Genomic DNA, 25,390 nt, shown 5'->3' on the forward strand with positions numbered 1-25,390 from the left:
AATTTACTGATATTCTATGTGAAATAAAATATTTACTATCTATTACATTTACCTAAAAAGTTGTAAACACAACGTAGTATCTATATGACATTTTCTCTCTGCATGCACAGCCTTCCTAAATTAACCATAAACAGTCAAGAGTCGAAGCTGTCATCTGCTTCTTAAATAGCAATGTATGTGTGGTTAACACATCCGCAGTCCTTTTAAATGAATTTGGGTGTTGATTTATAGAATTACTAGATGATACTAAATGGTTGACCATTGTTAGATAGATGTGATAGCATGTCACATCAATTTATATGATTCATCATTTAGGCCATTTTTTCTTTCTTGTGGATGCATGGGTAGGTACACATCCATGTGCAAGCTTAAAGATGATGTCAGGATCCTATTTGATAGTTCTTCAACCTTATTCTTTCGAGGCAGGATCTCTTAATTGAACCCAGAGCTCACCAGTGAGGCATATCTCACTAGCCAGCCTATCCTAGAGATCCCTTCCAATGCTAGATCATAGATGCACTGCTATGCCCACTCAGAATTTAAATAGGTTATGAGGATATTTTTGCTTGAGCATCAGGCACTTCATTCACTGAGCCATCTTCTGAGCCCCCTCTTAAGAATGTAAATTAAAAATATATGTGTGTGTGCATGTGTGTTTATGGTGAACAGAGACATCGTACACCCTGAAACAGGTGGTTGTGAGCCACATCATATGGGTGTTGGGAATTAAACTTGTGTCTTCTGCAAGAGCACTATGCTCTCTTAATTGCAGAGCCATCTTTCCAGCTCCAGGAATTTTATTAGTAGACACTGGATGCAAATGAAAAGGCTTTCCTAGGTCACATAAAAGACCTCCAGGCCCAGAGATTATCACAAATGCTTCCTCTTGGCTCCTTAGAAGCTTTTGTTTCCATGGTTACTGAACAAAAACCTTTGTTGCGGGCCCAGGAGCGGCAGGATCCCTGCGCCTTAGACATCGCCGGAACCTGAAGGAAACAGACCGGATAAACAGTTCTCTGCCCCCAAATCCCGTGGGAGGGAGAGCTAAACCTACAGAGAGGCAGACACGCCTGGGAAACCAGAAGAGACTGCACTCTGCGCACATCCAGACGCCAGAGGAAAACACCAAACGCCATCTGGAACCCTGGTGCACGGAGGCTCCTGGAAAGAGCGGCGCAGATCTTCTCGGTTGTTGCCGCCTCGGAGAGGACTTAGGCAGTACCCCACGAGTACACTTGAGCCTCGGAACCTCAGGTAGGAACAACTTTTCCCCTGCAAGTGACCTGCCTGGTGAACTCAAGACACAGGCCCACAGGAACAGCTGAAGACCTGTAGAGAGGAAAAACTACAAGCCCGAAAGCAGAACACTCTGTCCCCATAACTGGCTGAAAGAAAACAGGAAAACAGGTCTACAGCACTCCTGACACACAGGCTTATAGGACAGTCTAGCTACTGTCAGAAATAGCAGAACAAAGTAACACTAGAGATAATCTGATGGCAGGAGGCAAGCGCAGGAACCCAAGCAACAGAAACCAAGATTACATGGCATCATCGGAGCCCAAGTCTCCCACCAAAATAAACATGGAATATCCAAACACACCAGAAAAGCAAGATCTAGTTTCAAAATCATATTTGATCATGCTGCTGGAGGACTTCAAGAAAGACGTGAAGAACTCCCTTAGAGAGCAAGTAGAAGCCTACAGAGAAGAATCACAAAAATGCCTGAAAGAATTCCAGGAAAACACAATCAAACAGTTGAAGGAATTAAAAATGGAAATAGAAGCAATCAAGAAAGAACACATGGAAACAACCCTGGATATAGAAAATCAAAAGAAGAGACAAGGAGCTGTAGATAGAAGCCTCACCAACAGAATACAAGAGATGGAAGAGAGAATCTCGGGAGCAGATGATTCCCTAGAAATCATTCACTCAACTGTCAAAGATAATGTAAAGCAGAAAAAGCTACTGGTCCAAAACATACAGGAAATCCAGGACTCAATGAGAAGATCAAACCTAAGAATAATAGGTATAGAAGAGAGTGAAGACTCCCAGCTCAAAGGACCAGTAAATATCTTCAACAAAATCATAGAAGAAAACTTCCCTAACCTAAAAAAAGAGATACCCATAGGCATACAAGAAGCCTACAGAACTCCAAATAGATTGGACCAGAAAAGAAACACCTCCCGTCACATAATAGTCAAAACACCAAACGCACAAAATAAAGAAAGAATATTAAAAGCAGTAAGGGAAAAAGGTCAAGTAACATATAAAGGGAGACCTATCAGAATCACACCAGACTTTTCGCCAGAAACTATGAAGGCCAGAAGATCCTGGACAGATGTCATACAGACCCTAAGAGAACACAAGTGCCAGCCCAGGTTACTGTATCCTGCAAAACTCTCAATTAACATAGATGGAGAAACCAAGATATTCCATGACAAAACCAAATTTACACAATATCTTTCTACAAATCCAGCACTACAAAGGATAATAAAGGGTAAAGCCCAACATAAGGAGGCAAGCTATACCCTAGAAGAAGCAAGAAACTAATCGTCTTGGCAACAAAACAAAGAGAAGAAAAGCACACAAACATAACCTCACATCCAAATATGAATATAACAGGAAGCAATAATCACTATTCCTTAATATCTCTCAACATCAATGGCCTCAACTCCCCAATAAAAAGACATAGATTAACAAACTGGATACGCAACGAGGACCCTGCATTCTGCTGCCTACAGGAAACACACCTCAGAGACAAAGACAGACACTACCTCAGGGTGAAAGGCTGGAAAACAACTTTCCAAGCAAATGGTCAGAAGAAGCAAGCTGGAGTAGCCATTCAAATATCAAATAAAATCAATTTTCAATTAAAAGTCATCAAAAAAGATAAGGAAGGACACTTCATATTCATCAAAGGAAAAATCAACCAAGATGAACTCTCAATCCTAAATATCTATGCCCCAAATACAAGGGCACCTACATACGTAAAAGAAACCTTACTAAAGCTCAAAACACACATTGCACCTCACACAATAATAGTGGGAGATTTCAACACCCCACTCTCATCAATGGACAGATCATGGAAACAGAAATTACACAGAGACGTAGACAGACTAAGAGAAGTCATGAGCCAAATGGACTTAACAGATATTTATAGAACATTCTATCCTAAAGCAAAAGGATATACCTTCTTCTCAGCTCCTCATGGTACTTTCTCCAAAATTGACCATATAGTTGGTCAAAAAACGGGCCTCAACAGGTACAGAAAGATAGAAATAATCCCATGCGTGCTATCAGACCACCACGGCCTAAAACTGGTCTTCAATAACAATAAGGGAAGAATGCCCACATATACGTGGAAATTGAACAATGCTCTACTCAATGATAACCTGGTCAAGGAAGAAATAAAGAAAGAAATTAAAAACTTTTTAGAATTTAATGAAAATGAAGGTACAACATACCCAAACTTATGGGACACAATGAAAGCTGTGCTAAGAGGAAAACTCATAGCGCTGAGTGCCTGCAGAAAGAAACAGGAAAGAGCATATGTCAGCAGCTTGACAGCACACCTAAGAGCTCTAGAGCAAAAAGAAGCAAATACACCCAGGAGGAGTAGAAGGCAGGAAATAATCAAACTCAGAGCTGAAATCAACCAAGTAGAAACAAAAAGGACCATAGAAAGAATCAACAGAACCAAAAGTTGGTTCTTTGAGAAAATCAACAAGATAGATAAACCCTTAGCCAGACTAACGAGAGGACACAGAGAGTGCGTCCAAATTAACAAAATCAGAAATGAAAAGGGAGACATAACTACAGATTCGGAGGAAATTCAAAAAATCATCAGATCTTACTATAAAAGCCTATATTCAACAAAACTTGAAAATCTACAGGAAATGGACAATTTCCTAGACAAATATCAGGTACCGAAGTTAAATCAGGAACAGATAAACCAGTTAAACAACCCCATAACTCCTAAGGAAATAGAAGCAGTCATTAAAGGTCTCCCAACCAAAAAGAGCCCAGGTCCAGACGGGTTTAGTGCAGAATTCTATCAAACCTTCATAGAAGACCTCATACCAATATTATCCAAACTATTCCACAAAATTGAAACAGATGGATCACTCCCGAATTCCTTCTATGAAGCCACAATTACTCTTATACCTAAACCACACAAATACCCAACAAAGAAAGAGAACTTCAGACCAATTTCCCTTATGAATATCGATGCAAAAATACTCAATAAAATTCTGGCAAACCGAATCCAAGAGCACATCAAAACAATCATCCACCATGACCAAGTAGGCTTCATCCCAGGCATGCAGGGATGGTTTAATATACGGAAAACCATCAACGTGATCCATTATATAAACAAACTGAAAGAACAAAACCACATGATCATTTCATTAGATGCTGAGAAAGCATTTGACAAAATTCAACACCCCTTCATGATAAAAGTCCTGGAAAGAATAGGAATTGAAGGCCCATACCTAAACATAGTAAAAGCCATATACAGCAAACCAGTTGCTAACATTAAACTAAAGGGAGAGAAACTTGAAGCAATCCCACTAAAATCAGGGACTAGACAAGGCTGCCCACTCTCTCCCTACTTATTCAATATAGTTCTTGAAGTTCTAGCCAGAGCAATCAGACAACAAAAGGAGGTCAAGGGGATACAGATCGGAAAAGAAGTCAAAATATCACTATGTGCAGATGATATGATAGTTTATTTAAGTGATCCCAAAAGTTCCACCAGAGAACTACTAACGCTGATAAACAACTTCAGCAAAGTGGCTGGGTATAAAATTAACTCAAATAAATCAGTAGCCTTCCTCTACACAAAAGAGAAACAAGCCGAGAAAGAAATTAGGGAAATGACACCCTTCATAATAGACCCAAATAATATAAAGTACCTCGGTGTGACTTTAACCAAGCAAGTAAAAGATCTGTACAATAAGAACTTCAAGACACTGAAGAAAGAAACTGAAGAAGACCTCAGAAGATGGAAAGATCTCCCATGCTCATGGATTGGCAGGATTAATATAGTAAAAATGGCCATTTTACCAAAAGCGATCTACAGATTCAATGCAATCCCCATCAAAATACCAATCCAATTCTTCAAAGAGTTAGACAGAACAATTTGCAAATTCATCTGGAATAACAAAAAACCCAGGATAGCTAAAACTATCCTCAACAATAAAAGTACTTCAGGGGGAATCACTATCCCTGAACTCAAGCAGTATTACAGAGCAATAGTGATAAAAACTGCATGGTATTGGTACAGAGACAGACAGATAGACCAATGGAATAGAATTGAAGACCCAGAAATGAACCCACACACCTATGGTCACTTGATTTTTGACAAAGGAGCCAAAACCATCCAATGGAAAAAAGATAGCATTTTCAGCAAATGGTGCTGGTTCAACTGGAGGTCAACATGTAGAAGAATGCAGATTGATCCATGCTTATCACCCTGTACAAAGCTTAAGTCCAAGTGGACCAAGGACCTCCACATCAAACCAGACACACTCAAACTAATAGAAGAAAAACTAGGGAAGCATCTGGAACACATGGGCACTGGAAAAAATTTCCTGAACAAAACACCAATGGCTTACGCTCTAAGATCAAGAATCGACAAATGGGATCTCATAAAACTGCAAAGCTTCTGTAAGGCAAAGGACACTGTGGTTAGGACAAATCGGCAACCAACAGATTGGGAAAAGATCTTTACCAATCCTACAACAGATAGAGGCCTTATATCCAAAATATACAAAGAACTCAAGAAGTTAGACCGCAGGGAGACAAATAACCCTATTAAAAAAGGGGGTTCAGAGCTAAACAAAGAATTCACAGCTGAGGAATGCCGAATGGCTGAGAAACACCTAAAGAAATGTTCAACATCTTTAGTCATAAGGGAAATGCAAATCAAAACAACCCTGAGATTTCACCTCACACCAATGAGCATGGCTAAGATCAAAAACTCAGGTGACAGCAGATGCTGGCGAGGATGCGGAGAAAGAGGAACACTCCTCCATTGTTGGTGGGATTGCAGACTGGTAAAACCATTCTGGAAATCAGTCTGGAGGTTCCTCAGAAAATTGGACATTGAACTGCCTGAGGATCCAGCTATACCTCTCTTGGGCACATACCCAAAAGATGCCCCAACATATAAAAAAGACACGTGCTCCACTATGTTCATCGCAGCCTTATTTATAATAGCCAGAAGCTGGAAAGAACCCAGATGCCCTTCAACAGAGGAATGGATACAGAAAATGTGGTACATCTACACAATGGAATATTACTCAGCTATCAAAAACAACCCCTTTATGAAATTCGTAGGCAAATGGTTGGAACTGGAAAATATCATCCTGAGTGAGCTAACCCAATCACAGAAAGACATACAGGGTATGCACTCACTGATAAGTGGCTATTAGCCCAAATGCTTGAATTACCCTAGATGCCTAGAACAAATGAAACTCAAGACGGATGATCAAAATGTGAATGCTTCACTCCTTCTCTAAAAGGGGAACAAGAATACCCTTGGCAGGGAAGAGAGAGGCAAAGATTAAAACAGAGACTGAAGGAACACCCATTCAGAGCCTGCCCCACATGTGGCCCATACATATACAGCCACCCAATTAGACAAGATGGATGAAGCAAAGAAGTGCAGACCGACAGGAGCCGGATGTAGATCGCTCCTGAGAGACACAGCCAGAATACAGCAAATACAGAGGCGAATGCCAGCAGCAAACCACGGAACTGAGAATAGGACCCCCGTTGAAGGAATCAGAGAAAGAACTGGAAGAGCTTGAAGGGCCTCGAGACCCCATATGTACAACAATGCCAAGCAACCAGAGCTTCCAGGGACTAAGCCACTACCTAAAGACTATGCATGGACTGACCCTGGACTCTGACCTCATAGGTAGCAATGAATATCCTAGTAAGAGCACCAGTGGAAGGGGAAGCCCTGGGTCCTGTTAAGACTGAACCCCCAGTGAACTAGACTGTTGGGGGGGAGGGCGGCAATGGGGGGAGGATTGGGAGGGGAACACCCATAAGGAAGGGGAGTGGGGAGGGGGATGTTTTCCCGGAAACCAAAGAATTATTATTACGTATTAAATAAATTAAAAAAAAAGAAAAAGAAAAAAAAGTAATACTCAAGTTAATAAAAAAAATTAAAAAAATAAATAAAATAAAATGTAAATAAATAAGATGAATAATAAATTTAAAAAAAGAAAAAAAGTAAACTTAAAAAAAAAAGAACTGCGAGAAAGAGACTACCTCTTTGTTTTATTCTCTGCCAGACCAGGAAAGAATGAAAAGTATACTTTCTTAACATTGTAAAGGATGATGACCAGGTGCTAACCAGATTGTCATTCTGATACTCTAAAAAGTGATCGAACTATATAAATCATTTACTGGAAATCTCCATCACTGTACGAATTTAGTCCATGAATCAGAGCTCAGAAGAGGGACATAATCACCAAACTGAAAAAAGACAAACACAGACTCTGGGAAATTTGAGTACATCAACAGGTAAAATACTTTAGATGTTGCATTCATGCAAAATTAAATAAATCACCCTATTTTGTTTGCCCATTGTTGCTTTAAATTTGTCCAATGTGCTTAATTTCAAATTTCTCTACATAATGACACACATTTTCTTATTTTCTAGTTGTAGGAAGAATGTAGTTGCTCTTCAGGAAAACAAAATGGAAGTCACTTCTAAAAAAAAAATGGAAGCAAACAGGAGGAAAGCATCACTTTACTCTTCAAATTAAACTGGCTTTAAACAAGTGTCTTGATGATGGTGTTCACAGAACTAATTACTCAATCTAGTTGAAGAAATACCTACTCAGGATTTCATGCACTAACTTTCTCCTTCCAGAGCAGTCATTTTGCCTTTGTGATGAGATAAGGTGTGAGAACGATATTTAAAAGTAAAAGATAAAACAGGATACTTGGACAGAGTGTTTGAAAACTAAAAAAAAAAAAAAAGGACGTTAAATACAAAATGTACAAAGTGTTTTCAGCACACAATATTATAGACTGTTAAAACAACTTTAAATGTAACGTTCTAATTCTGTTTTAATTCATACTTAAGTAGATAAGGAATGTGCTATTATTAAAATATTATGTGATTAAGAAAGTAAAATAGATGCATTGTTCACAAACAAAAAGAAAAAAACCTTTGTTGCATGTATGTGGATGAAGAATTCTTTTTTCTAACAAATTTCTGTGTACCCATATATATACATGTATATATACATATATGTGTGTGTGTGTTTGTGTGTGTGTGTGTGTGTGTGTGTGTGTGTGTGCATATGTATGTATATTGTACATAAGGGTAAATAGGCAAAGGGTTTAGTCAACAAATATTACTTGAAAATTTGGCATGTGCTCTCTGTCTGGTTACTTTCAAGAAACTGACAGGTTTCTAAGAAAGAATCACTTCCTTACTCTCAGGAGAAGAAAGCAAAGATATTAGACTATATTTGTAATTTCCCCCCTTTCCTCCACTTCCTTGAATTTGATCTTTCAATCATCACCTAGAATATATGAACTGTTCACTTTATGAGTGGGTGGAAATCTTCATAGATTATTTTTTTTTCCCTGTTGCAGGCATAGCAATCCCAAACGTGAACTCTTCCTATAAGCAGATACAAGCTGTGCTTGGGTTGTTCTCTAAGAAATGTATTAGAAAACAATGACATTTAAGGACACAGAATGACCTAGTTCACAAAAATCTGGACAAGGGACCTTGTACGTTACCTAGATACTAGAGTTAATTATGAGCTCTATATACAATTCAGCTCTTAGTGCTTTAATGAAGACATTGCAATTGCTACAGTCTTTTCTAAGTGCTCCATGTTTGTATTGGTGGTAGACTTTGTGACTTGGTCCCAAGCATTCCTTTCCTTTCTTCCTTTTATTTGAGACTTAATTTCCAACTAGGGTAGCTTTTTTGGGGGGGGCACAGAGTCAGGAAATTGAGTGTAACTGGAAATCACCCAAGGGGCCATTTGGAAACCCAAAAGGTGCTTTATTCTAAACAGCATCATGGGTTCACCAGGAAGAGTCATAGGCTACCCCCTCAAGCCAGGCGTGAGTTGGTTAGATGTGAGTTGACTCTCTTCCCAAAACAGTTGTGCTTTGTGGCAGACTGAGTGTGGATAACCTTTAAAATGGCTAGCTAATGAGTCATCTTTCATGAATTTATTTGATCATTAGCGGTGTATAAATTTAAGTAGCTATGATGTTAATCTTTGATATTTCAAAGCACATTGTCTCTCTTTGGGGAACTGTTATTAATTATTGGTTACTACTAACCAAGGGAATTAAGCAACAGAGTTCTTGACTCGAATATCAAGCTTTTGGTGTCTTTACTGAGTCTCCTGTCTGGATAGATGTTATCCTAACAAGTAGAAAGAGTTATGAAAACTGCAGATGCGTAAAAGGCAGGCTTAAAATATTTTTGGAGATAGTTTTCTATTATTTCACACATATAACTTTAAGCTGAACACTTGTGTTATTGGAAAACACTTAATGAGACAAACAACAATGGTTGTTCATTCATATCTTCTGTAAGACTCATTGACCAAGAAGAAGTCTTTCTTACTCTCTTGACAACATAATCTATTATGATAGTGGTTAGGGTCATTGAAATAAGACTGTAATTAGAGCACCTGTCTTTGGAAATGAGGACATTAGTTTTTTTTGTAGTCACGAGGGAGGGAAAAGCCACAGAGCACTGAGGCTAAATTTGACTTGCCTTTGCTAATGGTCATTTTAATGGAGCATTAGGCAGCCTATGTAGGACAGGGTTTTGCTTTATGTAGTACAAAAGTCTTTGTGTGTGGCACAAAGCTGATGGTTCTGCTAGGTTTATGTATTCACTTTAAATGTATTAGAGAAGGAAAATATGATCTCTGGACATGACATACTTTATCTTATTCATAGGTATTGTGTAGGTATTTTATAGGGTATTTATATGAAACTCATTCTTCTGACTCTCACACAATTTGGTCACTTCTTAGCAGCTCAAATTAATTGGCTGTCCCAGCAATGGCTGATTGTTCATGGCTTCACAAAATGGCCATGACCAATCTCTCCTCACCTTTGTTCATCCTTTTTTTTTTCTTTTTGGTTCTTTTTTTTTTGGAGCTGGGGATTGTTCATCCTTTTTCTGCATCTCTCATTGTTTTCTGTGTTCATTAGTCTGTTCAAGGTCAGCTCACCCTCTTTGTCTCAGAGACGTATCTGAAGGTCCCAGTTATACTGACACTTTTCTGTTTCCTAAAATCTTCTCTGACTCATTATTCTCTTATTTAATTCCTCAGCCACAAACCAATTTTGCCATGGAACAAAAATTTCTCATGGTACTTCTATTCTTTAAAGTTAGGAAAATGAATTATATGTTACCTTTATTCTGAAAAATATTATTTTATACACATACCCATTAACATGTTTTATTTTTGAGACAGTCTCATGTAGTACAATTCTCTATATGGCCAAGGATGACCATTCCTATGACCACTTGAATAGTGTTAGAACTTGCCACATGAACCACTATTGAGTGCTGGGAATTAAACCCAGTGCCTTATTAATGTTAGAAAGGAATTCTACCCACTGAGTTATAACTCCAGCCCAATTAGCTCTTACCAAATGACATCGACTGAATTCTTGGCTATAGATAAGCCTTCAAAAATATTTTTATCATAAATTCTAAACAGTAATGTATATTATACCAGTATAAGTTCTCTCCTGAAGAAATGCATACTGTTTAATGTGATACAACCCAACATACATTTACCTAGGGTTTTTAAATACCCATATGATGTAAAGGCAAACAATAAACAAATTTTCTCAATATGTAAGTTGTCTCAGGCCATTTTGACCTACATGATGCTCAGAGGGACATCACAGCTTCTAAATACCTGTTTTAAGTAGGGAACTGTACATGCAAAAAATAGTGACACTATGATGAGACCATTAATATTTCTGTATTGATAAAGATGCAGAAACATAATCAAGAAGAGAATAATTCAAAGTGATGTGGGGGTAGAAACTACTAGTGTAAATCCTTGAGAAAACATAATATGTGGAAGCAGCCTTTGAACAAACATACACACATGTGTATGTATATGAATTTGTATATGTGTATACATATTATATAATTATGTAGAATGTGTTATCATAAAGATATGTGTGCTCATGTGCATGTGTATATTACCTTTATGACAATCCAGGAACCCATTCAGTTTTTAATCTTTAAAAACAAATTGTTTAAACCAACAGGCAGCTGCTCATATGAACACACAGCAGATGTGACAACATGCACAAGACCTGTGCAACCTGAAGCTGGACCAAACCCAAGAATGTAGAGTGGGACCGGACATGCATTTCTGTTCCTAGCTGAGGAGCTATTGACAATTATTTGCTGCTAAGAGAGGGCCAGTTTCCTTAGGAGTATAGACCTTGGTGAGTTGACTGGGCTCCAAAGGAAGACCAAACACTCAACAATATTTGGGTAGTACACATTGACCTTAATGGGGAAAAAAAGGACACACAGTTGGGTGGGAAGAGAAGGGGATGAGAAACTGGGAAGAGATGGGGGGCTTAGTGGGAATACAACCAAAACACACTGTATTAAATTTTCCAAGAAGTATTAAATAATATAAGTAGAACTTATGACATGGAGACATGAGTACTTTGTAAAGCTTTTGTTTGTTTAATGTCAGGAATTACCAATCCTGAAACTATTAGAACTTCTTTCTGAGCAATCCTTTGTTTTGGGGACTGTCATAAATGCTGTAGGAAGTCTAGCCTCATTCCTGCACCCATTCATTCTCAATAGTACACCCAGAGTCATGATAGTAATTTCTCTAGACATTGATAACTACCCTTTAGAAACAAAACTGCCCTTGATTGAGAATTACTGGTCTAAGAAAAGCAAAATATGCACACACATACCTACTTAATCACCCATTCCAGATCATAAAATAGGATACATATCCAGTAAAAATTTCTAAAGACACAATAATGGTTTATACTGTATTTTGTATCCTACAATACAGAAAACTTCCATTAACAATTTAGAATAATTATTTTTGTCTTATTTATTATTTATTAATAATTATTTTATCTAATTATTTATTAATAATTTAATAATTATTTGTTTTATTTATTTTTGCATCTTTATCTCTGTAACCTATTCATCTACATAGAATTGGGGTCTTACAAAAGTTAAATTAGGATTTGGGATTATTTATTTTTGCTTGCCTGTTGACTTATCTAGCTGGTTTGTTAACCATGAACATCCCATTTTTTTTGACCCTGGTGTGTTTTGTTTTCTGCACTCCATTAGACCCTACTTTGGTGCTACAATACTTCTCTAAAAAACTTCCAACTTTCTCTTCTGCTTATGAAATCATTTCTCATTCCTCTTAATTCTACCATTACTTTGAAAGTTCTCACATTTCAAATGTAACCCCAAAGACCAAGGCACTGTAATCTCAAATGAAGATCTATGGATAATATATAAGTGTGACTTGCCTCATTACATGGCCTGAACTTTGAATAATTATTATTATTATTATTTTTTGCTAACCCAGTCCTGAGTAGAAGTAGGTCTGTCTCACTTTCCCACTAAAATCATCTTTACCTAAGGCCAGAGTTAATTTAAGGAATGACTTCAATGATGTTTCTGACTAATTAGAATGCACATATCATACAGTGTGTGTGTGTGTGTGTGTGTGTGTGTGTGTGTGTGTGTGTGTGTGTGAAGGGGAAGGGGGCAGAGACAGAGAATGGGAGAGACAGAGATACAGGAGACAGATACAGAGAGATGGGAGGGTATCAGAAGAAAGACAGAGAATAAGAGAGAGGAGACAAAAGCAAATACACAGAGAGAGTGGGGAGGAAGGGGTAGAAGTTCTGGAAAGCTCACCAAATTTCCCAGAGCCTCAACCAATCACAAAGGCACCCATATCTCAAGGAGATAGAGCCAACCAATCAAGGGAAAGAAAGGTAAAAGACACCCAATCTTATCCTAACTCTACTCTCTACATTTGCCTTGCTTTAAATTGACCCTACAAAGCTTACACATCTGTCTTTGACTGGATGTATGGTAGACCCCTGAATACTGGATCTCTGCAGAATAAATGCTTTTTGCTCTTGCAAACTATTTGGGTCTGGGGCAAATCACAGATCCCTACAGTTCTTCTATTTGCAATGAAGTATGTGTAAAGTTGACCACTTGGTCCTATTTTTGGTCATATCAGTGAAGGAGTGCTAAAGTAAATATTTCAGTATTAAAAAAAGTAGCTATCATTGTGGTATGAATGTGAAATGTTCTCCCTGTGTTTCCATGTTTGTACCCTCACCCCTAGCTACTGCTGGTCCTTTGGAAGGGTAGAGAACCTTTGGGAACTGTAGCCTTGCTTGGCAATTGAGGAACTGGAGTTAGGTCTTTATGCTTGGTAGCCAATTCCTGCTTGTCTGGTCACTAATTCCTGAGTGTGGATGTGATGTGATTGGATGTCTCACGCTCCTGCAGCCATAACCTCTCTACTATAATGAGTATATCCCATCTTGAACTGTAAGTCCAGATGAATCTTTCTTTTGTTAAATTGCTTCTTTTTAGATATTTAGTGAGAGCAATGAGACAAGCAAGAAAGACCGTTACCAAACACAGCTGATCTCAGTCTTTAATGTGATGGGGACGAGAACTATACACTCTCATCTGAACCTCAAGTAAACACTCCCCAAGAAACTATGATTGCATACCATATTGATGGAGTAAAACATAAAATGGCTTTTCTACAAAACAATATTATTCTCTTATAAATCTAAGATTTCTTTTACAGATGCCAGTTTTGAAAAGATTATTTTTATTTTATGCATATGAGTGCTTTTCATATCTGTTCAATATATGTGTGCTTCTTATCTGACTAGGTAAAAAGGAAGTTGTTAAGGCCCCTAGAACTGAAACTATAGATGTTTGTGAGCTGTCATATGAGTGGGTCCTGTTTAAGAGTATTCTATGCTTTTAAACAATGAGCAGTATCTCTAGCTGTTATAGATGACATTTCTATTCCAAGACAATCTCTTCAGACCCAACCAACTAAATGAAAATAATTTCAATAGGAGTTCAGTTTGATTGGATCAACAATATCATTCTCTATGTGATATGTTTTAGAGAGCACCTTATGTATGTTTTCAGTTATTTTAATCATTGGTAGGGTTAGAAGTCTCTACATTTGCCTTGGAAAGATCAGTTCATTGATCTCCTTTCTGGAACATGTTTAACTCTTAGCAGGGCACGAGAACATCATCTCTATATAAGAGACATGAAACCAGAGGTTGAAAGCAACACAACTATACAACTATGACATGCTTTAAGCTTTAAACAAAACTTTGCCCTCTTCCTTAGCAGTTATTTCTGCATTGGTTAGCTCTTCTGTTTTTTGTTGTTGTTGTTGTTGTTTTTTTTTTTTTTTGGTAAACCTGATATAAACCTAGACTTACATGGGAAGAGAGGAGAAAAGTCTTACATAGATTGTCTCCGATGAAGTATTGTCTTGATTACTAATGAAAACCTTTGCTGTAATGGGCCCAGTTCACCGGGGAGAAGTGCCACCTTTGGGCCCAAAGCCCTAGATATTAAAAGAAGGCAGGCCAAGCAGCCCATGAGGAGCTACTCAGTAAACCTGGCTACTTTATGAATCTTGCTTCTGTTATTGCTTGCAGGTTCCTGTCTTGAGTTAAACCCTGACTTCCCTCAGTAATGGAGTATGGCCTGGGCATGTAGGATGAAATGGACTCTTTCCTCTCTAAGCTGCTCTGGTCGTGGTATTTTATCACAGCAATAGGAAACTTAACTATGACAGCTACTCTTTCAATAATTAAGCTTGTAAAAATTCACCTCTAAGCGTACACAGAAAGATGACATTTTATTTTATATTGAGGTTAGAATTGTAACAGCCTGATGTCAAGGAAATCAGTGGAAGACGAATGAAAGGATAAAACCCCAATTAAAACGGCCAAGCAGCTGAGAAAATGTAGGTAATTCATGACAGTTGTGAGTTATATTTCACTTACTAGGTGACAACATTTACTCACTCTTTAATTGGTGATTTTATTTGTCTATCAAAAATCTTTTCATTGATTCTTTGTGAGTTTTATAACATGTTTCCCAATCCCGTTCGTCTCCCCATCTCTTCATATCTATTTCCTGCAGTGAGAACTTTGGTTTCTTTAAAAACATAGGAATGTTATGGACTATGTTTTTGTTGTAATCCTAGGTGTGAGATATGGGGCTACTTCAGATCGTCTACAACAGTTGACTATGATTTGCCTCGTGCTCTAGCAGGGGCATGCTTTTTGCAAGCTGCAGAGTTTCTCTCTAAGTGTGTGACCTTTGGAATTCTGGGTCCTCTTCAGAGGGTATGTAAATGTGAGAGCACCTAGAACGGCTGTGACTTCTGTTGCTCCTCCAGGTGTTGCTGTTTGCTGGTTGTTGGTTGGCTGGAGTAACTTGATGATGAAGACCTAGTTTGCCCTATGGAACTGAATGCCCCTAATCAGTAGGAAATAGTCTCACAATATTGATGTCCCCTTCTCTCTCTAGCTGAGAGACCAAATTTTAAAGACTTCATTTTACAAAACGAGAACTAAGTTTAAATTCAAGTAAACTAACAGGTCAGTACTTAGCTACAGTTTCCAAATTATCCCCAACAAGACCTGTGTCATCTCTAGGTTATTCTCCCCCAACAAATCCAGCATTTAGCGTCAGTTTCCAGGTTAATTTCCACCAAATATACACATCAAGGTTACAAGCCCACCCTCTGCCCAACAAGCACCAATCAGAAGGAAAGCAGAAATTAAGTTTGTGAGTTGGCTCCTAGCACCAGCCAATCATGCTAATTAGATGCTTGCTAGGCTTGAAACACTCACCCCTCACTTGCCATTTTCTATAAAACCATGTTCTGATGACTGTCCAGGGCTTTTTCTCTATCAGAACCATCCTGTGTGTTAGTGATGAGTTAAGCCTGAGCTAGCTTGAATAAAGACCCCGGTGTGATTGCAGCAGATGCAGATCAGCTCCTGAGTGGTCTTTCGGGGTTCTTGAACACTTCCTTGGGAATATATATCCTTTTGTTTCTCTTACATAGTACTGAAAGGTTGGAAAGGTCAAAGGTGGAGTAGTGTGGTAGAAAAAGGGAACCAAAAGTCCAGCTACATCTCTCTGCCCTTGCAACCTCCCCAACTCTGCCCTGCAATAAAATAAATAAATAAAACAAAACTAAACAGATCATAGAAAACAACTCAAAGCTGTACATCTGGAAGCCGTAGTGTATCACAGCGAGTTCCACTTTTGGTCTCCACATCTTTACTTGCAAACATTCTTTGCAACGAGTCATTGTTCTGCCTCAAAGCCTTTGGCTGCTGTTACCGCATCAATACTGGAACCTCAGAAGGACTGCTCTGGGATATTCTGTTGTAGCTCTGTGTCATGGAGACCCTGAAGCTTTGGACCTGCAGAACTGGCCCATTCCCACGTTGCAGCAGTTCATAGAAGAGATAGATTTTGGGGTGGACCAACTCGAAGGCCTGGATCCGCGTCTCGGTGGTAGCTTAGTTGGCCAGCCTACTAGCTTTCCTGCATCCACATGACCAGGACAAGCTCTGCAGCACTACCCAGCTAGGTCACCCCAGGATGCAACCAGCGAGGGGTAGGGGCAGCTTCCTCACTCTCATGTCCTTGAGGCCTGCTCCCCCATATCCCCACCATGACGGCCAGTTCTACTGGGCTGCACAGGTGAGGTGCAGAGCCTGCTCTGCCAAGTGCTGAAGCCAAGGAAGGACAGGGTCACTCTGTCCAACCCTTGAACATCTATGTATGTGGTCCCAGGTGGTTGCCCACACCAGGGACATCCACGCAGTCTTTAGTGGTAATATGAGCCACGGACATTGACATAGACCCCCTTTGCTGCATGTCCATGGGCCATACATAGCCCTTGGTGGCAGTATGGGCTGAGACTTCACTATGGCCTTGGATGGTAGGGGTGGCTACTCTCAATAGGCTGCTCCTCTCCACTCTTGACTTCCCAGTTCTATCTCTTTTCCTAATGCTCAAACTGTTCATCTGTCTACCACATACTTGCACATTGTAGTGGCTCCCACTGCTGGTGGCCACTACAATGTAGCTGGGTGGCCTCTGGCTGTCTTCTTGTCTGCCAACACCACATGGCAGTAGGTGGGCCTCCATTTCTGTGTTTTGTTTCTTTGTTTGCTTTGTGAATATTTTGTTCCCCCTTCTAAGAAGGACTGAAACATCTGTACTTTGATCATCCTTCTTCTTGAGCTTCATGTGGTCTGTGGATTGTATCTTGGGTAATCCAAGCTTTTGGACTAATATCCACTTATCAGTGAGGTAACCCAATATACACTAAGAGATAGGGTCTTTCTGTGTATCCTGGGTGGCATGGAACTGGCTATACAGATCAGACTGGCCTCTAACTCACAGAGATCTATCTGCCTGCCTCTGCCTCCCATGTGCAGTTCTTAATGTGACTTCCAGAAGAATCTTAATAGCTAAATCTGATTTAATTTTTAGTACCTTCCTATAGCTCACTTCACCCCAGCTGGCCAGCCTATAATCTGATACAAAATGTCAGATTTCTCATTATACTCAACTGAGAATGTCCATTGTAGCTCATTTCTCATGGTCAGGGCTGGGGCATGAGTGAGCACTTGTCCTTTTCACTTTTATATTAAAAAACTGTTTGGAATAGAGTAGGCATTTACTGTGATTGGGTTACCTCACTAATACATGAATATTAGCCCAAAAGCTCTGATTACTCAAGATACAATCCACAGACCACATGAATCTCAAGAAGAAGGATGACCAAAGTGCAGATGTCTCAGTCCTTCTTAGAAGGGGGAACAAAATATTTGCAGGAGGATATATGGAAACAAAGTTTGGAGCAGAGACTGAAGGAAAGGCCATCCAGACACTGCCTCACCTGAGGATCCAGCCCATATACAGATACCAAACCCAGACACTATTGCTGATGCCAAGAAGTAAATGCTGACAGGAGCCTGATATAGCTGTCTCCCGAGAGCCTCTGCCAGAGCATGACAAATACAGAGGCGAATGCTCACAGCCAACCATTGAACTGAGAATGGGGTCCCCAGTGGAGGAGTTAGAGAAAGGATTGAAAGAGCTGAAGGGGTTTGCAACCCCATACAAACAACAATACCAACCAACCAGAGCTCCCAGGAACTAAACCACCAACCAAAAAGTACACATGGACAAACCAGTGTCTCCAGCTGCATACGTAGCAAAGGGTGGCCTTGCTGGGCACCAATGGGAGGAGAAGCCCTTGATCCTATCACGGCTAGATGTCCCAGTGTAGGGGAATGTCAGGGTGGGTGGGGGAACACCCTCACAGAAGCAGGGTGAGTGGACATGGGATAGGGGTTTTATGGACATAAAACTGGGAAAGGGGATAACATTTGAAATGTAAATAAAAAATACCCAATAAAAACGTAAAAAATAATAGGCATTTACTAAATATTTGTGAAACTGAACTGACCAGGGTCAACATCTGTTTAACAGATCTACGTTGAAAAACTTAATATAAATTAATAATTATTTTAGCTAATATAAAACTGTGACCTAGCGCAGTGGGTTTGGCCTAATGCTGCTGTTTATATTATGTAATTTGGGTTCCCAAAATTGTTTGTGCAAGAATCTGCACATAAGACACTGAAGGGACCTGCCCCCAGTTGGTTCTGATTGGTAAATAAAGTTGTTGGTAGCCAATGGATGGGCAAGGCAGACCGAGGTAGACCTTTTAGGATTCCGGGGTTAGGGACAGAAAGGAAGGAGGAGGGAAAAGGATATTTGCCAGGAGAAGAAGAGGAAGAAGAAAGACAACACAGCTGGTGTGCTGGGCAGAGAGCATAGCTGCCATGTAGGAACTCCACTAAACGATCACTGAAATGGCCATTCCTAGTTATCAGCTTGACTATATCTGGAATGAACTACAATTCAAAAATGGAGGGCACATTGTGATCCTGATCTTGAGGTTGAAAGACAGAGGCTCCTGACTCAGATCTTGACATAGAAATCTTGAGGCACAGTGACCATGAAAAGCTTAGGCCCAGGCAAGGTAGTATACATCTTCAATCTCAGGAGACTGAGGCAAGCAGATCTCTGAGTTCAAGTTGAGCCTGGGGCAAAGCAGATCTTGGCAGGGTTGTACACACCTATAATCTGGGCCATACCTTCCACCAAAGGCCTACATAAGGACATTGAAAGAAGGAAGACTCAACTTCTCTTCATCTGCTTGCACTTACTTGCCAGCACATCTGCTGGAACTACTTCTTTTCAGGATTCCAGCTTATACAGGTGAAAGACCAGGCCAAACAGCTAACCTTGAGGGACTGAGAAACTACTAGATTTCTGGTACTTCCCATTAATAGCTGCCAATTGTTGGCTTATGGTTGGACTACAGACTGTAAGTCATTACAATTCCCTTGATATATAGAGATATTCCATAAGTCCTGTGACTCTAAAGATCCCTGACTAATGCAATCACAAAATAAACCAAGCTAAAAGGGATGTAATTGTAATTCACTTCAACCAAAGTGGTGGTATTTAAAGGCGATTTTGTCATCCCCATGATGTGACCTCACAATGGTGATTAATACATATTTAAATTTTCATTAACTGTCATCTAGAATAAATATGCTATCATCAAGATTACTCAGCTCAGAAAAGAGGTACAAGGCTTTTAAACACCTGGAGCGTGCGTATATAAACTCAGAAGACATGAGGTAGAATGCAATTGGGCAGGAATTCTTCAGGCTGCCATAGCCGGGGACATGTGCTGGTTTAACCAGAGACATTTGAGTGACATTGTTTTTGTTCGTTTGTTTTTGTTTTCTGAGACAGGGTTTCTCTGTAACCCTGGCTGTCTTGGAACTCTCCTGTAGACCAGGCTGGCCTTGAACTCACAGAGATCTGGCTTTCTCTGTCTCCCCGGTACTGGGATCAAAGGTATGTGTCACCATTATCTGACTTTGACATTTTTAAAAAGTAGTACCTGATTTCTCCTGGAATGTCATTGTCCTAGCATGAATGACACAGAGGTTATGGCGAAACTGGCATTATAGTACAAAGAACAGAGGAAATCAGAATGAATTTGAAAAATACTCATTCCTTCCATGAGAAAGAAGGTTAATGGCTTTCATTAAGTCTCTAATAATAAAAGTAGAAACTTAACAGTCTCATGTACTTTTCAGAACTGTTGTTTTGTTCATATCTGATCTTTTATATGTATCTTAATGTATAAGAGAAAAACAGTCTCATTTTACAGTTCACATTTAATCAGTTTAGATTATTTAGAGTTCTATTTTTATAAACGTTGCTTAAATCTAGTATATATATATATACACACACATATATATATATATATGTTTTCTATATATCACATTGCATGTGTGTATGTAGACGCATGTGTGCGCATCTGGAAAGGGTCATTCTGAAACCTATTGATTCTCTTACTTATTTATTTATTTATTTTTTTAAATTTATTTAATACTTAATAAAAATTCTTTGGTTTCCGGGCAAACATCCCCCTCCCCCCTCCCCTTCCTTATGGGTGTTCCCCTCCCAACCCTCCCCCCATTGCCGCCCTCCCCCCCAACAGTCTAGTTCACTGGGGGTTCAGTCTTAGCAGGACCCAGGGCTTCCCCTTCCACTGGTGCTCTTACTAGGATATTCATTGCTACCTATGAGGTCAGAGTCCAGGGTCAGTCCATGTATAGTCTTTAGGTAGTGGCTTAGTCCCTGGAAGCTCTGGTTGCTTGGCATTGTACATATGGGGTCTCGAGCCCCTTCAAGCTCTTCCAGTTCTTTCTCTGATTCCTTCAACGGGGGTCCTATTCTCAGTTCAGTGGTTTGCTGCTGGCATTCACCTCTGTATTTGCTGTATTCTGGCTGTGTCTCTCAGGAGCGATCTACATCCGGCTCCTGTCGGTCTGCACTTCTTTGCTTCATCCATCTTGTCTAATTGGGTGGCTGTATATGTATGGGCCACATGTGGGGCAGGCTCTGAATGGGTGTTCTTTCAGTCTCTGTTTTAATCTTTGCCTCTCTCTTCCCTGCAAAGGGTATTCTTGTTCCCCTTTTAGACAAGGAGTGAAGCATTCACATTTTGATCATCCGTCTTGAGTTTCATTTGTTCTAGGCATCTAGGGTAATTCAAGCATTTGGGCTAATAGCCACTTATCAGTGAGTGCATACCATGTATGTCTTTCTGTGATTGGGTTAGCTCACTCAGGATGATATTTTCCAGTTCCAACCATTTGCCTACGAATTTCATAAAGTCGTTGTTTTTGATAGCTGAATAATATTTCATTGTGTAGCTGTACCACATTTTCTGTATCCATTCCTCTGTTGAGGGGCATCTGGGTTCTTTCCAGCTTCTGGCTATTATAAATAAGGCTGCGATGAACATAGTGGAGCACGTGTCTTTTTTATATGTTGGGGCATCTTTTGGGTATATGCCCAAGAGAGGTATAGCTGGATCCTCAGGCAGTTCAATGTCCAATTTTCTGAGGAACCTCCAGACTGATTTCCAGAATGGTTGTACCAGTCTGCAATCCCACCAACAATGGAGGAGTGTTTCTCTTTCTCTGCATCCTCGCCAGCATCTGCTGTCACCTGAGTTTTTGATCTTAGCCATTCTCACTGGTGTGAGGTGTAATCTCAGGGTTGTTTTGATTTGCATTTCCCTTATGACTAAAGATGTTGAATATTTCTTTAGGTGTTTCTCAGCCATTTGGCATTCCTCAGCTGTGAATTCTTTGTTTAGCTCTGAACCCCATTTTTTAATAGGGTTATTTGTCTCCCTGCGGTCTAACTTCTTGAGTTCTTTGTATATTTTGGATATAAGGCCTCTATCTGTTGTAGGATTGGTAAAGATATTTTCCCAATCTGTTGGTTGCCGATTTGTCCTAACCACAGTGTCCTTTGCCTTACAGAAGCTTTGCAGTTTTATGAGATCCCATTTGTCGATTCTTGATCTTAGAGCATAAGCCATTGGTGTTTTGTTCAGGAAATTTTTTCCAGTGCCCATGTGTTCCAGATGCTTCCCTAGTTTTTCTTCTATTAGTTTGAGTGTGTCTGGTTTGATGTGGAGGTCCTTGATCCACTTGGACTTAAGCTTTGTACAGGGTGATAAGCATGGATCAATCTGCATTCTTCTACATGTTGACCTCCAGTTGAACCAGCACCATTTGCTGAAAATGCTATCTTTTTTCCATTGGATGGTTTTGGCTCCTTTGTCAAAAATCAAGTGACCATAGGTGTGTGGGTTCATTTCTGGATCTTCAATTCTATTCCATTGGTCTATCTGTCTGTCTCTGTACCAATACCATGCAGTTTTTATCACTATTGCTCTGTAATACTGCTTGAGTTCAGGGATAGTGATTCCCCCTAAAGTCCTTTTATTGTTGAGGATAGTTTTAGCTATCCTGGGTTTTTTGTTATTCCAGATGAATTTGCAAATTGTTCTGTCTAACTCTTTGAAGAATTGGATTGGTATTTTGATGGGGATTGCATTGAATCTGTAGATCGCTTTTGGTAAAATGGCCATTTTTACTATATTAATCCTGCCAATCCATGAGCATGGGAGATCTTTCCATCTTCTGGGGTCTTCTTCAATTTCTTTCTTCAGTGTCTTGAAGTTCTTATTGTACAGATCTTTTACTTGCTTGGTTAAATCACACCGAGGTACTTTATATTATTTGGGTCTATTATGAAGGGTGTTGTTTCCCTAATTTCTTTCTCGGCTGGTTTCTCTTTTGTGTAGAGGAAGGCTACTGATTTATTTGAGTTAATTTTATACCCAGCCACTTTGCTGAAGTTGTTTATCAGCTTTAGTATTTCTCTGGTGGAACTTTTGGGATCACTTAAATAAACTACCATATCATCTGAAAATAGTGATATTTTGACTTCTTCTTTTCCGATCTGTATCCACTTGACCTCCTTTTGTTGTCTGATTGCTCTGGCTAGAACTTCAAGAACTATATTGAATAAGTAGGGGGAGAGTGGGCAGCCTTGTCTAGTCCCTGATTTTAGTGGGATTGCTTCAAGTTTCTCTCCCTTTAGTTTAATGTTAGCAACTGGTTTGCTGTATATGGCTTTTACTATGTTTAGGTATGGGCCTTCAATTCCTATTCTTTCCAGGACTTTTATCATGAAGGGGTGTTGAATTTTGTCAAATGCTTTCTCAGCATCTAATGAAATGATCATGTGGTTTTGTTCTTTCAGTTTGTTTATATAATGGATCACGTTGATGGTTTTCCATATATTAAACCATCCCTGCATGCCTGGGATGAAGTCTACTTGATCATGGTGGATGATTGTTTTGATGTGCTCTTGGATTCGGTTTGCCAGAATTTTATTGAGTATTTTTGCGTCGATATTCATAAGGGAAATTGGTCTGAAGTTCTCTTTCTTTGTTGTGTCTTTGTGTAGTTTAGGTATAAGAGTAATTGTGGCTTCGTAGAAGGAATTCGGTAGTGCTCCATCTGTTTCAATTTTGTGGAATAGTTTGGATAATATTGGTATGAGGTCTTCTATGAAGGTTTGATAGAATTCTGCACTAAACCCGTCTGGACCTGGGCTCTTTTTGGTTGGGAGACCTTTAATGACTGCTTCTATTTCCTTAGGAGTTATGGGGTTGTTTAACTGGTTTATCTGTTCCTGATTTAACTTCGGTACGTGGTATCTGTCTAGGAAATTGTCCATTTCCTGTAGATTTTCAAGTTTTGTTGAATATAGGCTTTTATAGTAAGATCTGATGATTTTTTTGAATTTCCTCTGAATCTGTAGTTATGTCTCCCTTTTCATTTCTGATTTTGTTAATTTGGACACACTCTCTGGGTCCTCTCGTTAGTCTGGCTAAGGGTTTATCTATCTTGTTGATTTTCTCAAAGAACCAACTTTTGGTTCTGTTGATTCTTTCTATGGTCCTATTTGTTTTTACTTGGTTGATTTCAGCTCTGAGTTTGATTATTTCCTGCCTTCTACTCCTCCTGGGTGTACTTGCTTCTTTTTGCTCTAGAGCTTTCAGGTGTGCTGTCAAGCTGCTGACATATGCTCTTTCTGCAGGCACTCAGCGCTATGAGTTTTCCTCTTAGCACAGCTTTCATTGTGTCCCATAAGTTTGAGTATATTGTACTTTCATTTTCATTAAATTCTAAAAAGTCTTTAATTTCTTTCTTTATTGCTTCCTTGACCAGGTTATCATTGAGTAGAGCATTGTTCAATTTCGACGTATATGTGGGCATTCTTCCCTTATTGTTATTGAAGACCAGTTTTAGGCCGTGGTGGTCTGATAGCACGCATGGGATTATTTCTATCTTTCTGTACCTGTTGAGGCCCGTTTTTTGACTAATTATATGGTCAATTTTGGAGAAAGTACCAGGAGGAGCTGAGAAGAAGATATATCCTTTTGCTTTAGGATAGAATGTTCTATAAATATCCGTTAAGTCCATTTGGCTCATGACTTCTCTTAGTCTGTCTACGTCTCTGTTTAATTTCTGTTTCCATGATCTGTCCATTGATGAGAGTGGGGTGTTGAAATCTCCCACTATTATTGTATGAGGTGCAATGTGTGTTTGAGCTTTAGTAAGGTTTCTTTTACATATGTAGGTGCCCTTGTATTTGGGGCATAGATATTTAGGATTGAGAGTTCATCTTGGTGGATTTTTTCTTTGATGAATATGAAGTGTCCTTCCTTATCTTTTTTGATGACTTTTAGTTGAAAATTGATTTTATCTGATATTAGAATGGCAACTCCAGCTTGCTTCTTCCGACCATTTGCTTGGAAAGTTGTTTTCCAGCCTTTCACTCTGAGGTAGTGTCTGTCTTTGTCTCTGAGGTGTGTTTCCTGTAGGCAGCAGAATGCAGGGTCCTCGTTGCGTATCCAGTTTGTTAATCTATTTCTTTTTATTGGGGAGTTGAGGCCATTGATGTTGAGAGATATTAAGGAATAGTGATTATTGCTTCCCGTTATATTCATATTTGGAAGTGAGGTTATGTTTGTGTGCTTTCATTCTCTTTGTTTTGTTGCCAAGACGATTAGTTTCTTGCTTCTTCTAGGGTATAGCTTGCCTCCTTATGTTGGGCTTTACCATTTATTATCCTTTGTAGTGCTGGATTTGTAGAAAGATATTGTGTAAATTTGGTTTTGTCATGGAATATCTTGGTTTCTCCATCTATGTTAATTGAGAGTTTTGCAGGATACAGTAACCTGGGCTGGCATTTGTGTTCTCTTAGGGTCTGTATGACATCAGTCCAGGATCT

The 25,390-nt window shown here is 39.4% G+C and overlaps 1 protein-coding gene across 6 annotated transcripts in view; it reads right to left on the reverse strand.

The window, feature by feature from the left end:
- Positions 1-25,390, reverse strand: part of Ptchd4 (patched domain containing 4) — a 219,105-nt gene that overhangs the window by 19,409 nt on the left and 174,306 nt on the right.

This window comes from Rattus norvegicus, chromosome 9 (assembly GCF_021556685.1).
Source record: "Rattus norvegicus strain SHRSP/BbbUtx chromosome 9, alternate assembly SHRSP_T2T, whole genome shotgun sequence".
In the NCBI taxonomy this organism is placed as follows: Eukaryota; Metazoa; Chordata; class Mammalia; order Rodentia; family Muridae; genus Rattus; species Rattus norvegicus.